Source organism: Citrus clementina, unplaced genomic scaffold (genome assembly GCF_000493195.1).
Source record: "Citrus clementina cultivar Clemenules unplaced genomic scaffold, Citrus_clementina_v1.0 scaffold_5, whole genome shotgun sequence".
In the NCBI taxonomy this organism is placed as follows: Eukaryota; Viridiplantae; Streptophyta; class Magnoliopsida; order Sapindales; family Rutaceae; genus Citrus; species Citrus x clementina.
The window spans coordinates 8,827,530-8,850,381 of record NW_006262201.1 but is presented as its reverse complement, the minus strand read 5'-3'; the positions used below and the strand labels follow the sequence as shown (position 1 = coordinate 8,850,381).

General features: G+C 36.1%; 1 pseudogene; it reads left to right on the top strand.

The window, feature by feature from the left end:
* The first annotated feature begins 2,389 nt into the window (after positions 1-2,389).
* Positions 2,390-17,713, top strand: LOC112097854 (annotated as a pseudogene).
* The last annotated feature ends 5,139 nt before the right edge of the window (positions 17,714-22,852 follow it).

Below are 22,852 nucleotides of genomic sequence, written 5' to 3'. Positions count from 1 at the left end.
TAGGAAGGGGTAATAGCAGAAGAGGAGGTTATTGATATGGTGGATATCATGGACATCTTAATGTTGGAAACAAGAGTCACAATGGCGGAAGAGGAATGTTCTTTCATGCTTATTCTAGAGGATTTCCCAATAGTAATGGTAGTAATAATTTTGGCGGAGGATATTCACCACAAATGAAAATTCATAAAGCATCATCACACAACAAATCCATTTACCAAATTTATGGCCCATTTACTGTTGAATCTAGTGACAATACCCCTATTTGCCAAATGTTTCATAAATTTAGTCATAATGCTGATGTATACTGGCATAGGTACATTGAAAACTATGTGCCTTCATCAAGGTCTTTTGGTAGAGGAAAAGGATCAAAGGCTGCTTATATGACTAGTTTTGAACCATATACTGAATTTGGACCATATGTTGTTGGCTCTCATGCTATGAATTACTCTCCATATCAATCATCTAGTATAAATCCATATGTTATTGACTCTCATGCTTATACACCTAATACATTTTCTGCACCTGGAGTTGCTTATGCTGTAAATTTCGAAGGGCCAGCTGATGAAGGGTCGTACCTTGATAGTGGAGCAACACATCACTTAACTAATAACATGACTACTATGAATATCATAGAAGAGTTCAGTGGTTCTGATTAGCTCATCATTGGAAAATGGAAAAGGTTTGCCTATAACACACATTGGTGATGCATTTCTTATTTTTAGAAGTTTAAATACTAAACACCATCACCCACAAATAGCACTTAAAGATATTCTACTTGTTCCTTCCATTACAAAGAATTTACTAAGCATTTCTAAACTTACATCTGATAATCACTTATCTATTAAATTTGTTAGTAACATCTGCTATATAAAGGATTCTCTGAGGGGGCATGTACTTCTACAGCAAAAGCAGAATTGATATAACAATATGACAACATGGAAAATGGTATACAGGTCGTCATCATCACAACAACCATCTTCTTTCTTATCTCATAACATTTCTTCCTTCACTACTTTTTGTACACCATTTTCCATATTGTCATGTTGTTATATCAATTCTGCTTTTGCTGATGTTAAACTCAATAACTCAAACTTGAAGTCTTATATTAATCTTCTATTTCTTCATGTAAACCATCAGTCAATAAGATTACTTTTCTTTATAATAGATTTAGTCATCCCAATGCTTATATTTTTCAGCATATTGTCAAACATATCAATTCTGATCATTTTATTACTCATCAAATTTAACAAGCACTTCAACATACTTGTAAAGCATGTCAAATGGGTAAAGTTCATAGACTCAAGTTTCCTTCCACTTCAACTAAAACCTCTAAAGTACTTGAAGTTATTCACACAAACCTATGAGGTCTTTCTCCTGTAATCTCTCGAGATTGCTACTGTTATTACATTAGTTTTGTTGATGATTTCAGCAGATACACTTGGATCTATCCTTTAAAACGCAAGTCTAATGCCTTAGAGATCTTTAAAATTTTTAAACTGCAAGTTGAAAATCAATTTAACACAACCATTAAGATGTTGCAATCTAATTGGAGGGGAGAATATATGTCTTTCACTAATTTCTTGAATCAATCTAGAATTATATTTAGACATTCTTGCCCTTATACACATCACCAAAATGGCTTGGTGGAGAGAAAACACAAGCACATATTTAAAATCAGATTGACTTTATTAGCTCACTCTAAACTACCCTTCAAGTTTATGTGGGATGCTTTTCATACATTAGTATACCTTATTAATAGGCTACCATCTGTTGTTCTTAATCTTTCAACTCCATTTGAGAAGGTTTTCAATCATAAGCCTGATTACAACATGCTCAAATCTTTTGGCTGTGCCTGTTATTTTTATTTGAGAGACTACAACAAACACAAATTTGATTACCATTCTAATAAGTGTCTTTTCCTTGACTATAGTACATCACATAATGGATATAAATGCTTACATCCTTCAAGAAAGCTTTATATAGCTAGGCATGTCATTTTTATGAGCATACATTTCTATACTCTACAGATTCAGTCTTTCACAAATCAATTGAATATGTTCCTTCTTTATCTTGTTCATACTCCCCTCAACAAATCTATACACATTCCACTCTTCCTATTATACATACATTCACTAATAACAGCAATGATCATCTCAACTCTGCAAGTCCTGATAGTAGTAGTTCTACTCCCTCAGTTCATCCTGAATAGCCAGTAATTGTTTCAGAATTACAACATGCTATTTCCCCACCTATTCACACATCAACTTCTGATTCTGCTCCTAATGAATCACTATCAATACCAATAACTAGCCATCCACTTGTTTCCTCATCCAACATGCATTATATGATCACCAGAAGCAAGGTAGGTATTTTCAAACCTAAAGTATACATGACTATACTCACTCATAAAGAACATGTTACTGTTCAAGAGTCTTTGAATGATCCTAAATGGTTAAAGGCTATGAAAGATGAGTATGATGCTCTAATCAGCAATGGTACATGGTCCTTGATTCCTAAACAAGCTGATCATAAAATTGTTGGTAATCAATGGCTGTATATGATTAAATATAATACTGATGGCCGTGTGGCTAAATACAAAGTAATGTTAGTTGCCAAAGGTTTTTAGCAAATTATAGGAATCAACTACTTTGAAACCTTCAATCCTTTAATTAAACTAGCAACTATCAAAGTAGTCCTGAGCCTAGCAATGATGAATGGATGGCATATTAGGCAAGTTGAAGTCAACAATGCCTTTCTTAATGGAGAATTAACAGAAGAGGTGTACATGGCACAACCAGAAGGCTTCATTAATAGTACAAGGCCTGATTTTGTATGCAAGTTACACAAGTCTTTATATGGACTTAAACAAGCTCCTAAAGCTTGGTATGATAAGCTTAAAGATTGTTTACTTAAATGGGGTTTTGTCAACACCTGTTCAGATACATTGTTGTGCAAATTTTAATGTACTCGCAAGCGCACGAATCTATTGTAGTATAGACTAATGGTGACGAGTGTCGATCCCACGAGGAGGTGGATTTTAATTGTGTGTAGAATTAATTTTGGAAATGAGTAGTTGGATTTGTGGTGGAAATGATTTGGAATATGCTAAAACTTAAATTAAAATGGCGAGAATAAATTCTAAAATTAGAATTGAAATGGCGAGAATAAATTGAAGAGAATTCTATTGAAATGTCGTACTTGGGTATCTGGATCCGTATCAACATGCATCATGGGCTAAATAATCTGTATTAATGCCAATTAAATCATGAGGGGGGAATCCACACCTCATGAACCATACTCTAATCAATATGGTGCTAAGGGCTTATCGTGCCAAATAATAATAACCTTATACTAGAGAGCCGGTGTAACCAAGGCGGTATCTAGACAAGATTATTATTATTTGTCGACGAGAAGTCAAAACATCCACAAAAACTAGAGGGGAAGAGAAAATAAATTTACCAAATTAAGCCCATGACACATGTTGAGACTTCACCTTCAACCCAAGCTTGAAAGAAAATTAGCTACTCATAATTAAACTAGGGGCAAAATGGGAATTTATTACAATACGAAGAAAATACAAGATGGAGAGAGAATTACAGAAAATGGAGTCCAAAAATGGATTCAGAGATATCAAATTAGGGGGGAGAGGCCCCCTTTTTATGGATACATGGAGTAAATCATGGCCATCGGATTAAAAACAGTTTGGACGCTCAGGATTGCGCCACGTCATCAGTCAACAGTACGCGGTTTGACCACGCGGGTGAACAATAACACGGTTTGACCCGACTTTGAACAGTAACGCGGTTTGACCCGGCTTTGAACAGTAATGCGGTTTGGTTGAAAATGATCCTGTGTAATGCATGTACCGTACGTGCAAGTTTTGGTCCACTAATATGTTGCCACGTCACCATCAACAGTTCATAAGAATTTTAGACCAACAGGATCATGACACCTCATCAGTCAATGCCACATCATCGGTCAATGCCACGTCATCGATCCGTCTATGTGAACAGTGTCGTGAACAGTAACGTAGACAATACCGTACATGTGAATAGTACCGTACATGTGAACAGTGCCATTTTTCCTTTTATGCTCCTCCTAAGGTTTTCGACTATCCTGAGTTCAAAAGTGATGTCTGTTTTGCCGTTTGATCTCTCGTTTATTGTGAAATGACTATGATGCCCCTAAAATACACAAAATACTTAATTAAAATAAAACACACATAATTAAATTACAAGAACCTTAAATACATAAAAGTAAGGGTTGTTAGTAAGACTTGAAATGTAAAATGACGATTTTCTCCTTTATAAAAATATGCATTTTCTAACACTCAACATACATCACTCTTCATCAAAAGAAATCCAACCTCTGTAATTCTTGTCCTTGTATATGTTGATGATATTTTATGTAACACCCGTTATTTGTTTCCTCTTTTACCCTTATTAAATTGGGTAGGATAATTATTATTGGGTGTTTGCGTGTGAGTAAAACTTATCAATTTGTTTTAAATAAATTACATAGGTTATTATCTTTTATTAAAAAAAAAAGAATTTTCCTAAAAATCTCGTTTTCTTGCTTTCTATTTTTTTTAAAAGTATTTATTAATTGTCAAAAGTATTTAAAAGGAAGTCGTATTATATTTTCTACATCGTTACAAAACCCTAGGAAAAAAAAAAGAAACATAAGTCTTTGGAGAAGGAAAAGAAAGTTTTATAACTTCTTTGCTTGGTGTTTGCCTTAAGGTATTAAGTATTTTTTTGAATTATAAGATTTACTTTGTTAATTGTCTGCCTTTAATTACTTGTAGTATGATTTGGGTAATATATGTGTGTTTGTAATGCTGTGATGATATGAACAGTCTGCATTTTTTGCTTCAAACCATTTTCTTTAATTAGAATAACTGAATACGTGTACATATCATGGAACTAGACATCCTAAGCTTTCCATTGACAGGATTTGTGTTGAAATCCCCTGAGTATGCAAATTGTTATGATTTTTCGAAGTTGGGTTACTGGTCCTGGAAAATTTTGATTTTCAGCGGCAGTTCTCACTTCTGGAACTTTTTCCATAAGGTTATACATGTTTAAAACTTATGGTGACTTTTGCATCAACAGATCTATGTCTCATATGATTTCATGTTCAATTTCATAATTTTTATTCATTATGGTTAAATTATTAAAAATCATAACATGCTGCAGCTGCCGATCTGGAAACTGTTTACTAGAATTGCAGAAGCTGAAACATGTAATAGTTTGGGATAACTTATGAATATTAAATGCCATGTTAGGATTTTATAATGAAATTTCAATCTTTTCTCTATCTTGAAAAACTGGAATCGTCATGGGCTTGTAAAATAAAAGATATGAATTTTTGAAATTTTGTCTTCAAATATGGAATTTTCTAAACATGTTAGATGTTGTCGGAAATAAAATGCTTTTAAAATAGTTTCAGACGTCCAAAAATTATGAATTTTAATTAGTTGCTTTGTGAATGTGTTTACTGTAATTAGAAAAAAGAAACAAATTATTTTGAGTACTATAGAATATTTTACAAATTCCTAATTGGTAAAGGTCTATTTTGGTCAATACTGGACAATTTTGTTACTTTAGTGAAAGGTCAATATTCTGACTTGATTTTCACTTGTGCTTATTTTTGTGAAATTTTGTAAGCAATTTTATGCATGTTCACAGTACCTCTATAAATTTTCATGGTTTTCCGACATGTGTATAGGTTATTAAAAATCAGCATGTGCAGGACACTCATGTTTATGTCTAGAATATGTATAAGTATTGAGCTAGTATAAGTGCCTATGATTTAAGGATGATTGGGATTATATTTAAGGTTAGAGATGATATTGATAAGGATATTTTTATGATGATTAGAGGACGTGGGTGATCTCGTTGGTTTGTTCTTAAGGTATTGAGTTGATTGATGCGGATCAATATAAGTAGATTCATGCATGATGTGTTTTATAATAAATGCAATTTATGTTATAAGAATTATGTTTAAATAGAAATTTTTTACAAAACGGATTTCTAAAATATTTTAATGAATTTTGTAAAATAAAAACACTATAAATGTATAAATATATTTCAAAATGAATTTTTCTTAAGAAATTAGTTTTCTTAAACAAAATGTTTTCTTAAAGAATTTCTAAAAGAATTAAATGATCAAAGAAAAGTTCTTAAATGTTTTAGAAGACTTTAAATGCTATTTATGAAAGGATGTAAGGTGGATTCAAAAATGTTTTGGCTCATAGTTCGTAGTAATGTATAAGATGCAAATGTTATGATGTTATATAATGTTATGGCCAACTTGCTAGTATGATGATGATCTTGTGCACAATGTGTTATAAACAATGCGAGGCATAGTACCATGAGCGAGGAACAATACGGGGTATAGTACCCTAAATGATGAATGATGATGATTACGAGGTATGAGCTACCAAATGTTTATGTTTTAATGTTTTTATGATATTTTAATATTTTTAATGCTTTTACATGAATCCATCCCTTATGCTAAATGAATATATTATTATAAGATGTTATAAAATGTTTAAAGGTATAATGATAAAGGTTTTCAAATATTGTCCATGGATTTGCTTACCGAGATGGTGTCTCACCCCTCATCTCTAATATTTTGCAGATTGATTAGAGATGTGGCTTGGGTATCTAGATGGAGTTTTTTTTTTTTTTTTAGTGGACATTTGGAGTTGCTTTAAAGATTAAATTTGACTAGACTTTTTATTTTGGATTAGAGATTTTTTTTTTGGAGACTTTATTTCAAATGTTTTACGTAAGGATATAGTTGGAGTATGAATAATCATTGTCTATCTTGAGGTTTATTAATAAGAATAAACGATGTGAGGTTTTATTCCAATTTTACCCTTGTGCTTTTATGGGTAAATTTTTGGGGTGTTCCATTTTAATTATAGGACCAAATAGTATGGAATTAGAGAGGTTTACTGGCAGATTTAGTACAACATTTGCTTTGAAAGATCTTGGCATATTGTCATACTTCCGTGACATTGAAGTGTTGTATGATACAGACTGTCTATATTTGTCTCAGAGAAAGTATATTCGAGACTTATTGACCAAGGTTGACATGATTGAATGTAAAGGGGTTGATACTCCTATAAGTATTGGTTTGAAGTTGCAGAAAGTTGTCCAAGGTGAGCTGGTCTATTTTCTTGAAGATCCATCACGCTATAGGAGCATTGTTGGGGGCATGCAGTATCTCATCTTAACTAGACCTGAGATTGCATTTGTTGTCAACAAAGTAAGTCAATATGTTTCTACACCTACATTACAACATCTCATGGCCTACAAGAGAGTATTAAGATACTTAAAAGCTACTTAAGATTATGGTTTGAAGTTCTTCAGAGAAGGCAACCTGACACTCACTAGTTTTATGGATGCTGATTGGGCGTGTACTTGGATGATAGGTGAAATACTAACTAGGCAACCCAAGAGGGGGGGGGGGGGGGAATTGGGTTTTTAAAAAATAAGCTAAGCAAACTACACAACAATCCAATCTAATGCCTCAATAAATTCCAAAACAATAAATTCAATGAAAGCACAATAATAAATGAGCAAGGGAAGAAAAAGCAAACTCAAGGATTTTTACGTGGTTCGGTAATCCCCGCCTACGTCCACGCCTCCAAGCACACCGGGCTTGAGGATTTCACTATCCAAGCCTTTCCAAGGCTTCAAACGTTTACAATTGACTTCAAGGTGTCAATGAACCTTTACAACAAGAGATTATCTCTCCAATCTCTTCACCCTAAGTGTTTCTCACACTTGTACACTCACAATTTGATGAGAAATGAAAATTACAACAAAAACTCTCTTTAAGAGTGGATATCCAAATGATAGCTCAATGAAGATTTAATCTATGATGATTTTCGAATTTGAAGCTCAATATAAGTTGTGTGCACTTGTTTATGCTTGCTTAGATTACCAAAAATGAATTGGTTTTGAGTTTATATAGTTTGAGCTCAAAAACTAGCCGTTATGCACATTTTGGTCATAACCGGCTTACCGTTTATGGACATCCGGTTAGCCGCTTAATGTTTCCGTTACAGCCACAATTTTGAATTTCTGAACATCCGGTATGCTGCTTGTGAAATCCGGATAGCCGTTTATGCTCCAGAAGCTTACTGCCCAACAATCGGATTACCGTTTGTCAGGATCCGGTTAGCCGCTTTCAATTCGGATAGATTCTGCCCAACATCTGGCCTACCGATTTTGCACATTCAGTTAGCCGCTTGCTACAGTGAAATATTTTCTAAATTTACTGTTTGACCCCCAAAACTTTATAAAACTGTATTATGGTTCAAAACATTATGAAACCTTTCAAATAGGTCCAATTTCAGAATTTCTAAATAATACTTTGTCAATCCCAAAACTTTCTGAAATTATGATTTCACCCAAACTATGTGAAATTATAGAATGACCTAAAATATTTAAATATTTTCAAATAGGTCCAAATTCGAAATTTTAAAACAATATCAAAGGTTTTAAAATACTTTTATTTTAGTCCAAAACACTTTAATTCCATAACATCATTTTTCCATTAAATATGAAACCTTTATAATGGGAAAATAATGATTTATTTAAAATGTATAAAAAATAATTTGAGCTTAAAAGACTAATCATTCTTAATCTTGTTTGTTATCATCAAAATCAACATTATGGAAACATATATGTTAACAATAGGAAACCGGTTGGTGCTTATTGTATTTATCTAGGTAACAACCTAATATCTTGGTCATCTAAGAAACAATCCATCATCACCAGATCAAGTGTAGAGAGTGAGTATAGAGCCTTTTCAACTAGTGCAGAACTGATCTGGTTATAATTTTTATTCTTTGAAATTGGAGTATGTTGCACAGAAAAGCCTACAATTTGGTGTGATAACATAAGTGCAGCTGAATTGGCTAGAAATCCTGTTTATCATTTAAGAACAAAGCATATTGAAATCGATATGCATTTCATTCGAAACAGGGTTGTTGTAGGGGAGCTAAATATTCAGTATGTGCCAAGTGCAGAGCAAGTTGCAAACATAATGACTAAACCCCTTTCATTTACACAGTTTAATTACTTAAGTGCTAAACTCAACGTTCTTCCTTGTCCCTTGAGTTTGAGGGGGTTGTTAAGGAAGTTCATTTCATATAGAAGAAGACGGAATAGTCTAAGCTAAAGAAAGAAAACATAATTGTGACGTCAGAAGTTAGAAAGCAAGATGACAGCTCAGCATAAACCGTTAAAATTTGTTGCAACACAATGTGTATTATGTGTTGAAGTTTCAAATTGTAATTAGTTAATAGTTAGTTGTCAATTAGTAATGATAATAATGCTTAAGAGATGTATATATATAGAGAGATTGTATTCTTGTAACAAATTGAGTTGAATAATAAATAATAATAATAATAATAATAATAATAATACAGATTCCAGAAACATCTCTTTCTTAGCTATTTTCTCAGCAACCAAACAACATCTCTGTTTTCTTTCATCCTTATTGAGCCAAAAACCTTGTGACGCCATTAAGCAAGAGTTATCCACATCTATATTGTGAATCAATCCATAAAGCAGGTTATACGTAGCTTGTACACAAAGAAATGAAATATTTTATTATTTATTAGTCTATCAACATACACACACACGCATACATACACATACATACGTATATGTTAATTACTCATGAGAATTCGTCAAACTTTGAAGTTTTAAATATCCATTACTAATTATATGTTACTAAAGAGTTTGAATATGAGAAATGACATATTGCTAAATTATTAATATCCGTCTTCTAATTTTTTAATTTTTAGCAACTACCGACTTTTTGTTTTTTCTAGTCTTTTCTCTTCCATTCATACGATGGCCATAAAAAATTAACAAACCTGCAGCATGAAACTTCAAAGAAGAACAACAATGGATTTGTTCATAAGCATTCTTGTCACGCTTTGCCTCTCTTGATCAAGCCTGCAATCAAATAGATCAAGAAACCCTTTTATCGCTCAACTTCAATGCATCTAATCCTCCATTGAATTGGTCTTTCTCCACTGATTGCTGCCTCTGGGAAGGCATCAAATGCGATTCCGAAGCTCAAGTCACTCATCTATGGCTACCCGACAGAGGCCTTAGAGGCAGCATTTATCCGTTTACTGGAAAGCTGACACATCTCTGTCATCTCAATCTTTCCCACAATCACCTCTCGTTTCTCTCGCCGTCGGTTCCTTTTCTTTCGTTATTCATCTTGAAACTCTTGATTTGATTTACAATTCTTTTTCTGGCCAATTTCCATCATCCTTTTTTTAGCTGGCTGAAAATTTGATTACTCTTAATGTCAGCCACAACAAGTTCTCCAGCAATATCTCTTAATAAATCTTCGTGCTCCCTCAGGATCCTGGATTTTTCCCACAATTATTTTAGGGGCCACTGCCAGCTTCCTTCTGGACTAGGAAATTTCTCCAAGCTTCAAACATTTCGGGCAGGTTTCAGTTACCTATCAGGATCAATTCCTGGTGACGTTTCTGCCGCTGCATCACTTGAAGATATCTCCTTACCTGTTAATCAACTCTCTGGAGCGATCAGCAATGGTGTCGTCAACCTCACAAGCCTCAGTATTCTTGAGTTTAACTCTTAACAAATTCAGTGGCTTGGTCCCCTAAGATATTGGGAAACTCGCCAACTTGAAATCTTTGAAGCTTCATACAAACAGCCTATCAGGTTTTTTGCCTCAATTTTTGATGAACTGCACTAATCTCATCACATTGAATTTACGGATTAACAACTTTAGAGGAGATCTCTCCGCATATAATTTCTCTACCCTTCACAATCTACATACCATAGACCTCGGAAACAATAACTTTACAGGTAGTTTCCCATTAACTCTCACTTCATGCATGTTTTTGACTGCAATTCGTCTGTCTGGTAACAAGATAGAGGAACAAATTTCTCCTACGATACTTGCACTAGTATCTGTATCTTACCTTTCAATTAATAACAATAACTTGAGCAATATCACTGGAGCTATCGGGATTTTGATGGGCTGTAAGAACCTGAGGATGCTCCTCCTCTGTAAAATTTTTTTCCACGAAGCAATTCCAGATGAAAACCAGATAACAATCTCGTCATATGCATTTCAAAATCTTCTTGTTCTGGGTATAGGCAATTGCGAAATCAAGGGCCAAATCCCAACTTGGCTTGCTAAGTTAAAGAAGTTACAGGTTTTGGACTTGGGATCAAATCAAATCACTGGTCCGATTCCAGGATGGTTAGGAAATATGCCAAACCTCTTCTACATAGATTTGTCTTACAACTCCATTTCCGGAGAGTTTCCGAAAGAATTTTGTGGCCTGCCAGCTCTGGCATTGCAAGAGGCCAAAAACAGAGCTGATGGTAACCAACTTCAATTGCCTCTCTTTGTGCCAGAAACAAAATGCGCTCTTTACAATCAACAATATAACAAACTCTTCAGCTTACCTCCAGCAATATACCTGAGAAACAACGGCCTAAATGGCAGCATTCCCATCGAAATTGGTAACGTGATGTTTCTTCATGTGCTTGATCTCAGCCTGAACAATTTCTCTGGTGAAATCTAACACAGGAGTGTTTGAAATATTTGGTAATCAAGCTATACCAAGTGCAGCTCAAGTTCTTACATTAATCAAGTGAGCAGAATTTCTGTGCAGAAGGGGCATCTTTGGGAATTAAACTGTACTGCATGAGATCGAATTAATTTTTGAGCCATACATCATTGGAAAGATATTTCTGTTAGCTTTCCAATGAATTTTACTAATCTAAATTTGGAGTTTTCTACAGTAAGTTATGATCAGTTAAGTGCAGACTGTTCAGTTTTGAGTCAAGAAGAATATTTCGGGACTTGGATTTTTTTTTAATGTTCTTTGTTATGTTTTAAGCATACCAATGTTTTATTAATGTCTAGCTTTAATGTTGGTCTTTAAAGTCAAGTTATTTGAAGGGTTTCTTTTTAGTAAATCTATGCTTGGAGGATTCTTCCAAGAAAGTTATTTAAGCTTATGTAGTTGTAACCAAAGGACGGAGATTAATTTTGGAAATTGAATGAACTTTGAGCTATTATCAAACTCTGTATCTCTTTGGTGGATTCCATTGAGTGGTGAGTGTTTTAAGCTCTGTATCCTCAGCTTAACAACTTTAGGTGGTGAATATTTTATGTATCCTTTTGTTGTTTGTTGTGGTGGTGAGCTTGTGATTTCTTGAGTGTGTGACGTTATGCTTTCTCATCTATTGTGTCTGGTGTCAAATTTGGTATCAGAGCATTGGGTTCTGAAAATTTATGGCTCAACGACGTCGGCATAATGCAAGAGTTGCAGAGCCTCCTGTTCGTGAGAGGGACTTGGGTGATATAGAAAGGGATGATCTTAGAAGGCAAGTAGAACAGCTTCAGCAACGATTACAACACCTTGAAGGAACTCGAGAAGCTGCTCCTAATGGTAGTTCGGAAGAAGAAGGCTCAATCAATGACGGGGTAGATTATAATCCCTTCCACCAGGAACAAAGCTCCAATAGTGAATTTTCTTCTCGTTCTTGAATTCATAGGCATCGCGATTCTTATCAGCCTTTCGACTTTAAGGTCGAAATTCCTGAATTTGAAGGAAGAATGCAATCAGAAGAGTTTGTTGATTGGCTTAATACTGTTGAACGCATTTTTGAATACAGAGATGTGCCTGAAGATCGTAAAGTGAAACTCATTGCCATTAAACTTTAAAAGTATGATTCTTTATGGTGGGAAAATCTTAAGAGGCAAAGGGAACGAGAGGGACGGAGGAAAATTGTTACTTGGGAGAAAATGAAAAAAGATCTTAAGAGAAAGTTTTTGCCCGATAACTACAGGCAAGATATCTACCTTAAGTTCCACAACTTCAGGCAAAAGGAATTGTCAGTGGAAGACTATACAGCAGAGTTCGACAACCTAATGATGAAGTGTGATTTGGTAGAGGCGGAAGAGCATACGATCGCACGCTATCTGGGTGGTTTGAAACCTGAGATTGCTAATGTGGTCCAGCTCCAACCATATTGGACTTATAGTGATGTATGCATACTTGCTCTTAAGGTGGAAAAGCAACAAAAAAATGCTCGTGGCGGGGGTATTCGGTTCACAGTTCATGATGTCAATCGAGGGAGTGGCTCTGTTTCTAAGCATAATTCTGGTTCGAATTCTACTACAAAGAAAATTACGAGGATTGATATTGGGGAAGGATCTAAATAGCGAGCAAGTGGTTCGAATGCTAGTTCTCGTCAGTGTTTTAAATGCCATGGTTATGGGCACATTGCTTCTGAGTGTCCTAATCGTAGGGTGGTTGCCCTTGTTGAAGAGGAAAGCGATGACGAGGATGTGGAAGATCACGAGAATCCTAGTGTCGAAAAGGATGTTGAAGATGGAGAAGTTACATATGCTGATGATGGAAACTCTCTAGTTATTCAAAAGAGTTTGAGTATTGTTTGTGAAGATGGGAAAGATTGGCTGAGAAAGAATATCTTTCACACCAGATGCACTTGTCATGGAAAGATATGTAATGTCATTATTGATAGTGGCAGTTTTGAGAATGTGGTAGGAACTGAAATGGTGAAGAAGTTGAAGCTCAAAACGGAGCAGCATCCTCAGCCTTATAAACTTTCTTGGCTTAAAAAGGGAAATGAGAATGAGGTAAACACACGTTGCCTTATTTCATTTTCTATTGGGAATAAATATAAAGATGAAGTTTGGTGCAATGTTGTCCCTATGGATGCATGTCACTTGCTTTTGGGTCGTCCTTGGCAGTACGATAGAAGGGTTGTTCATGATGGTTATAGGAATACTTATACTTTCATTAAAGATGGAAGTAAAGTCATTCTGGGTCCTTCAAAGGTAGAGAAAAGTCCCAAACCTATCAAAGGAGTGGAAAACAATTTGCTGAATGTTTTAGATTGTAAAAAAGAATTTGAAATGGGTAGTGAAGTTTACGTGCTGGTGGTGTTTGAGGAAAATAAAGATAGCAATGAGTCGCCTCTGATTATGAAGTATTTGCTTGAAGAATTCTCAGATGTTGTTCCAGAAGAATTACCACATGGCCTTCCTCCCATGAGGGACATTCAACATTGCATTGATCTTATTCCGGGTTCTGTACTACCAAATAAAGCGGCTTATCGAATGAATCCAAAGGAGTGCGAAGAATTACAGAGGCAAGTTGAAGAGCTTATAGGGAAAGGGTTGGTGAGAGATAGCAAAAGTCCTTGTGCTGTTCCTGCCTTATTGGTACCAAAGAAAGATGGGTCTTGGCGTATGTGTGTTGACAGTAGAGTAGTGAATAAGATAACGATTGATTATCGTTTCCCTATTCCACGCCTTGACGATCTTCTAGACCAGCTCTATGGTGCTACAATATTTTCTAAGATCGATCTTCGAAGTGGCTATCATCAAATTAGAATGAGACCTGGTGACGAATGGAAAACGGCCTTCAAAACGAGGGATGGACTTTATGAATGGATGGTTATGCCATTTGGTCTATCTAATGCCCCAAGCACTTTCATGCGCCTGATGAATCACGTTTTTAAGCCTCTGATTGGTAGATTTGTTGTTGTGTATTTTAATGACATCCTTGTGTACAACCAAAATGAAAAACAACACTTGGAGCATCTTCGCCAAGTCTTCGAGATTTTGAGAAATCAAAAGCTTTATGTCAACTTGAAAAAGTGATGGTTCTTCACTGATAGCCTTGTCTTTTTGGGTTATGTTGTATCGAAAGATGGAATTAAAATGGATCCAAGCAAGGTGGAGGCCATTTTGAGCTGGCCAATTCCTAAGTCGCTACATGACATCCGAAGTTTTCATGGTCTTGCTTCTTTTTATCGACAAGTTATCAGAGGGTTCAGTACAATTGTTGCTCCAGTAACTGAATGCTTGAAAGGAGAAGGTTTCAAATGGACCAAGGAGGCACAAGAGAGTTTTGACATCATCAAGAGAAAGGTGACTGAAGCGCCTGTTCTTTCACTTCCAGATTTCAGCAAGGTGTTTGAAGTTGAGTGTGATGCCTCTAATACTGGAATTGGTGCTGTACTCAGCCAAGAAAGGAAACCAGTCACTTTCTTTAGTGAAAAATTGAATGACTCCCGCAGAAAGTACTCAACTTATGACAAAGAATTGTATGCTATTTGCTGAGCTTTGAACCATTGGAGCCAATATTTACTTTCAAGGCCATTTATTCTCTTCTCCGACCATGAGGCACCAAAGTTTATCAATAGTCAGCAGAAGCTTAGTAGAAAACATGCCGGATGGGTGGAATTTCTTCAAGCTTACAATTTTACCATCAAGCATAAATCGGGTGCTCAGAATGTTGTGGTTGATGCTTTAAGTCGAAAACATTCATTGCTTTCTTCTATGCAAGTGAAGGTTGTAGGCTTTGAAATTTTGAAAGAGCTATACAAGGATGATTCTTTCTTTGGCAGGATTTGGAGAGAATGTGAGAATTGATCATATGATCAGTACCAATTGCATGATGGCTTTCTTTTCAAGGGGAATCATTTATGTATTCCTCAGTGTTCTTTACGGGAATCTATTATCATGAAGGCACATGGCAGTGCTGTTGGAGGTCACTTTGGAAGGGATAAGACGTTAGCTTGCTTGCAAGGTAATTTCTATTGGCCAAAGATGGATAAAGATGTTGTGCATCATGTGCAGAGGTGTAAAATCTGTCATATTGCCAAAGCTCATGGTCAAAACACAGGCCTATACAATCCTTTACCAGTCCCTGAAGCTCCTTGGGAAGATGTTAGTCTAGACTTTGTTGTTGGGTTGCCAAGAACTCAAAGAAACAAAGACTCTGTCATGGTGGTGGTTGACCGATTCTCAAAAATGGCTCATTTTATTCCGTGTAACAAGACATTGGATGCCTCTCATGTGGCTGATTTGTACTTCAAGGAGATTGTGAAGGTACATGGAATTCCGAAAACCATTGTCTCTAATCGGGATTCAAAGTTTTTGAGTCACTTTTGGCGTACTCTTTGGAGGAAGTTGGGAACCACTCTTAAATTCAGCTCTTCTCATCATCCTCAAACTGACGGTCAGACTGAAGTGACGAATCGAAGCTTGGGAAATCTCTTGAGAAGTTATGTGGGCAAGAACATTCGTCAATGAGATCTTATTTTGCCTCAGATTGAATTTGCTTACAATCACTCCATACATCAAACTACTGGTTCAAGTCCCTTTGAAGTAGTTTATGGCAAGAATCCAATCAGTCCTTTGGATTTGGCTCCACTTTTGACTGATCATCAATTTAGTGGAGAGGCTGAAGAACGCTCTAAAAGTATCAAGAAGATGCATGAACAGGTTCGAGATAGAATATTGAAGCAAAATGAGAAGTATAAAAAATCTGCAGACAAGCATCGAAAACATGCTAAGTTTCAGGAAGGAGATTTGGTTTGGGTTCATCTTAGGAAAGATCGTTTTCCACCTGGGAAATTTGCTAAACTTAGACCAAGGGCTGATGGACCATTTAAAGTGTTGTAACGCATTGGTGATAATGCTTACAAGATTTAGCTACCAGATGGCTATGATGTTTCGCCAATGTTCAACATATCAGACTTGTCTCCTTATCATGAAGAAAATTATCAAAACTCTAGGTCAAATTTTTTTCAACTAGGGGAGATTAACACAGGAGTGTTTGAAATATTTGGTAATCAAGTTATACCAAGTGCAGCTCAAGTTCTTACATTAATCAAGTGAGCAGAATTTCTGTGCAAAAGGGGCATCTTTGGAAATTAAACTGTACTGCATGAGATCGAATTAATTTTCGAGCCATACATCATTGGAAAGATATTTCTGTTAGCTTTCCAATGAATTTTACTAATCTAAATTTGGAGTTTTCTACAGTAAGTTATGATCAGTTAAGTGCAGACTGTTCAGTTTTGAGTCAAGAAGAATATTTCGGGACTTGGATTTTTTTTTAATGTTCTTTGTTATGTTTTAAGCATACCAATGTTTTATTAATGTCTAGCTTTAATGTTGGTCTTTAAAGTCAAGTTATTTGAAGGGTTTCTTTCTAGTAAACCTATGCTTGGAGGATTCTTCCAAGAAAGTTATTTAAGCTTATGTAGTTGTAACCAAAGGACGGAGATTAATTTTGGAAATTGAATGAACTTTGAGCTATTATCAAACTCTGTATCTCTTTGGTGGATTCCATCGAGTGGTGAGTGTTTTAAGCTCTGTATCCTTAGCTTAACAACTTTAGGTGGTGAATATTTTCTGTATCCTTTTGTTGTTTGCTGTGGTGGTGAGCTTGTGATTTCTTGAGTGTGTGACGTTGTGCTTTCTCATCTATTGTGTCCGGTGTCAAAATCCCTGATCAAATATTTCAGCTCACAAAATTAGAGGGATTAGATTTTTCTGAAAACAATCTGCATGGCAAAATCCCTTTATCCCTCGTTGATCTTCACTTTTTATCTTCATTCAGCGTCGCCAACAATGATCTTCAAGGACAATACCATCAGGAGGTCAGTTTCATACGTTTCCAAGCTCCAGCTTTGAAGGGCATCCAAGATTGTGTGGTGATATTGTGCAGAGACACAATTCATGTGATTTTATTCATCCAAGAACTGATGTGTGGGATTGGCCAAATGAATCATCAAACAACGAGCTTCATTATGGCATTATTGCTGGAGTTGTTTTGGATTCATCATTGGATCTGTAGGTGGGATGCTTTATCCCCTTCATAGGTTAAGCTTTTGCAACATTTCAGCTTTGGCAGACGCTATGTGCACGGATTGAGAGGAAGATGATGTATGAGAGATGTTGCAATTTCAAGATTAAATTAGGAAAGATGATGAAATCATAATTCATTATTTATAAGCAAGATTGTCCATAGAAAATTTGAGCCTCACGGCAAAAATGTAATGCTTTATTGTACGGGTTTCTAGAAACAAACGGTTTAAAACTAGTCGCTTTGTAATTTTGGCAATGTGAACTCTTGAAACAAATCCTAAACAAATCATAAATTGAAATTGACAAAATTTAGGATCATTACACAAATCATAAATTTCAAACCTTTGAGATCATGTCAAGAATGAGATAGGACGGAGTTTTTTCAAAAGTCCCCGATCGTTGGTATTCTTAGGAGTTTTATAGGGATTAAAATCCATCCCTATGGGTTACGGAACATGGGATTTCCAGGGTAGGGTTGAATTTCCCTCTCTCCCTAGTATTTGGGTGATAAAATAGGGCGACCACAATTAGGCTATCCTTGAAATTTAGTTGTGCTCGCCTCGCCATTTAAAATAGCCTGAAGGAAACAGGCGAGTAGGATTAGGAGAGGAAGTAGGTAAATTGGGAAGAGCCACAGTCAAAACCACCTTCCCATCTTCTCCCTAAATTTAAGGATTGTACCATATCCTTAAAATCCATAATTCCATAGTCCAAGAAAGAGTGGGAGATTGGACTCTATCCTCAAAACCCCACTATATTGTAATCCATGGGGAGGGATTAGATCCCTATAAAACTCCTAAGAAAGCTAATGTTGGGGAACTTTTGAAAAAACTCCATATCATCTCATTCTCTACATGATCTCAAAGGATTTAATTTTTGTATTGATTCTTCATCCTCACCTTATCTCTATCCTTTCTTATCATGTCTTTACTTCTTCCTCTTATTTGAAAGGAGAATTTTTTCTTACATTCTTCTTTTTGGTTCATTTTTATTGATTTTTTTGCATAAATATTCATAAACCATATTGTTTTGTGAAAATTTGTGTAACTGACTTGAGTGTCGGAGGGTTAATGTTAGAAAGACTTCCAATATCCTTGACCATTTTTCTAGTTGTAGATGCTCGTTAGGTTGAATCGTGCTCATCAATTTTTGCTCGGACTTCTCAGTAGAGGCAAAAATTGTTTCCTCAAGCAAATAAATTCAAATGCTAGTGTTAGGATCTTGTAGGTGGCCCACACACTATGTTAGGATCTTGTAGGTAGCTGATAACTCTATGAAATGAGAGTTATCATGAGACTTTTGGGCTTAAATCAAGACTATTTAGAGAGTAATTAATGTGCTTTTAGTACATTTCGATGTTGTTTTGCATTAACATCTATCTTAGTTTAAGTTTGATGAAGTTTGTGTGATTTAGAATAATTGTATGCCTAAACCATGTGCTTAATTATAGGTAATTAGAAACCTGAATTTTATGGAAAAGGATGCTATTGCAAGGGACTTATAAAAAGGACAAACGAACATGGCTACAGAAGACTTGAAGCAAGACTAGAACAGTGCAAATGCTGTAGCTATTGTTGTAGTAATCCTCGAGCATTGATAAAAAAATCTGCGCAGAATATTTAGAATATTGCGATCTACAATTTCCTAATCTGAAGATGTGCACCCTAAAGTTTCCAGTTACCCTAATTTGCAACTATGAAAGGAAGCATACATGAAAAGAAAAGGAGGAGGCCGTCAATCAAGATAAAAGCAGAAAAAAGACAATGAAGATACATAATTCCCTATTAGAATTCAAGGCTGCACCAGCAAAAGAACTTGCAGAATCAATTGGACTCTGTTCTTTCTCTTTCTTTTCTTGTTTATTTGTTATTAATTGATCATGAAGATGTATTCGATGGCTAGAACTTGGTTGTTTATTTACATTTCACAAATTATGAACTAAATTTATTTGTGGTTGAGTGTTAAACTAGCTTAATGGTTAATTAATTGAATATATATATTGCTGCATGTTTGTTATAGCATTTTGCTTTGATAGTATTTATTTAAAGTCATTATTTCGGCTGACCACCAATTTAATGATACAAGTTAGGAAAGAGTCATAAAAGGGCCTATCCTAGTGGAACATATCAGAGCAACACTTGATCTTAGATTGAGTTTTCTAGATTATGTTTAACTTGAGTCCTAAAAGGGTCATACTTAATCTAAGATTAGTGATGAAATAGATATAGAGATTCACCTTGTAGGATCAAGAGAACCTAAACGTGTAATGTTATATCTTATGTAGGTGTAACAATTGGTCATTGTTAGATTGCATAAAGATATAAGACATCCAACATGCTACCACTGAGGATAAAAATGATTTCTGCCCAGTGCTGTGGTAAATGCTACAGCAACTGAACTTAACATGAATCAACAGTCAACACCATTAAGGGAGTTTAATCATTCAACTACTCCATACCTATTGAATTAACCTTTGTATTAATGTACAAATTATATTCATTGCCTTTCTAATTTTTTAGATTTTATTAAGGTATTTGGTAGTCTTAGTTGTATTGATTTAATTTAGAACGTAGATTGCATTGTTGGAATTGCTGTAGCAAATCTAGTAGTATCAATCCCTGTAGAAACGATCTTGAATACTCATAATTTTATTACTTGTTGTGTACACTTGCACATTGAAACTATAGCAATTAAAGTAAAATCAACAACAACAGTAGCCCACACACTAACATGACCAGATTTTGGTGTCAACACCTGGATTTTCGGATAGGATGAGGAAAGTGGTTTTTACTAGATCTCTTCTCCGTTTAATAACATCCTCGCCTAATCCTGGTCGCTGGTTTCCTCTAGGCTGCTTCAAATATCGAGGCGAGCATAATCAAGCTTTGAGGAAAGCTGATTGTAGTCGTCTTATCTTATCACATAAACACCACTCCTTTTGTTTATACAATTGAGAGTGTAACAAACAAAACTAGAAATTATATGTATAAAAATCTCCCCTTCCACCAATATTACTCACTAGGCCTGCTCGTCACTCTCTAGCTCTTTACATGTTATCCCCATGTTTTGTCCTCGTCGGAGTTCAACTTCTACTATTAGAATGGTTAAGAAGAAGGATATTAAGAGCATGGAAGGCCGCACCCTTGCTAAACTGATGAATGTCTTCTAGTTTGACTCTTACCAGTTGGGCTATATAATGACTAATTATAAGGAGCGGATTGCGAGATATGACAATGAGATGAAGACTGAAATCCAAACTTGGAAGAAGAGGATTGAGACTGCTGAAGCTAAGCTTACGGTCGAAACTACCAATTCGAGGAGGAATTAAAGGACTTGATGACTGAGCATGGTAATTAAAAGTCTTCATTTGAGTAGAGGATAAAATCCCTTGAATCTCAATCTTAGGAAATGACTGCTAGTTTAAGAGATCGTATTGAAGCCCTATCAGAAGGAGGTTAACGATAGCTACAATGTTGGTCTCGAGTATTACTATGATTGTATTATGGTGTTTCTCGAGAAAAGCCATCTTGAGTTGAAGATAGATGATCGTTCACTGGGAAAAGCCATCTGTTAGACAACCAAGGAGGTCAGCTAGAGTTTCAAAGCCTAGCAGCAAGCTTGTGGACTTTGTTTGACCATGCAAACCATGCCCATGCAAACCATGCAATCATTCTCCCACGTAACTCTTTCATGCGAGTTAGTTGGAACAAGAGCACGGGAGGAATTGATATTGGAGTAAAAGTCTACGTCCAAGTTGTTGCGGAAAAGTTAGTTTATTTTTCTGTTTTGTTTTTATCTAGTTGTTAATAAGGATTTGATGTGGCTGGAGCCAAGATTTTGGGCTACAAGTTAGTAGTATCCTTTATGTTTTTCTGTATAAATAAGTAGCAACCAAGACGAATAAAGGGGAAGAAAAATTAGTTAAACAAATACTGGTTGTTCATACCATAAACTGAACAAATATCAGGCATTGCTTTTCTGTATTTGATCGGGACCTATCATTGGTATCAGAGACAGGAGTTTTGCAATGTCTACCAACAAAGAGAGAATTGAACGTGTCGAAAACGAACTTGGCGGAATGCAGAATGAGATACAACGATTAGGTCAGGGAATGAATGACAAATTTCACCACCTGGAGGCCATGATCAGCAAACTAGCTGAGACATTTAGCCAATCCCAAAGAACCCCAAGCCGGCACGATCAAACAGGCACGTTACGAACGAGTCAAGGAGAGAGTGCAGGGGAACGACAACCGATTCCTCCACGAGTTGCCAAACTTGATTTTCCTAAATATTCAGGAGATGACCCTACGGAGTGGGTCAACCGTGTCACACAATTTTTTGATTATCAAGAAACTAGTGAGGACCAGCGAGTTGTGCTAGCATCTTACCACCTTGAAGGAGAAGCCAACCAGTGGTGGCAATGGTTGCGCCGCGCCTACCAAGAAGATGGACAAACAGTAACATGGAACACATTTGTCGAGGAGATGTGGGCGCGTTTCGGACCGATGGAATGTGAAGATTTTGACGAGGCCTTATCTCGTGTGCAACAAACTGGAACATTGCGAGATTATCAAAAGGAGTTTGAGAGGCTGGGCAACAAGGTTCACGGATGGACTCAGCGGGCGTTAGTAGGCACCTTCATGGGAGGACTCAAACCCGAGATTTCGGAGGAGATTCGCTTGTTTCGACCAAAAACTCTTAAGGAGGCCATCAGCCTAGCACGGATGAAAGATGAACAGATCGCGCGGCAGCGAAAATTAATCCGGCCAACATTTTCCAATCGGACAGCAACAACATCACCAATTGTCAATAAGAACTCACCGGCAACACCATTCAAGAAGCTTACTTGGGAGGAGATGCAACGTCGCCGAGCACAGGGTTTGTGCTTCAACTGCAATGAGAAATTCACGGCAGGTCATCGATGTACTAAAGCTCAACTTCTAATCTTAGAAGCCGAGGAAGAATATGAGGAAACTCTCGAAGCGGCGCCAATTGAGGAAGCATCCTATGATCCCAAGATCACCTTCTATGCCTTAACCGGCTGGACGGCACCACAAACGATGCGCGTTAAGGCGAAAATCGGGCCATATGAAATTATTGTGTTGATTGACAGTGGATCAACACAT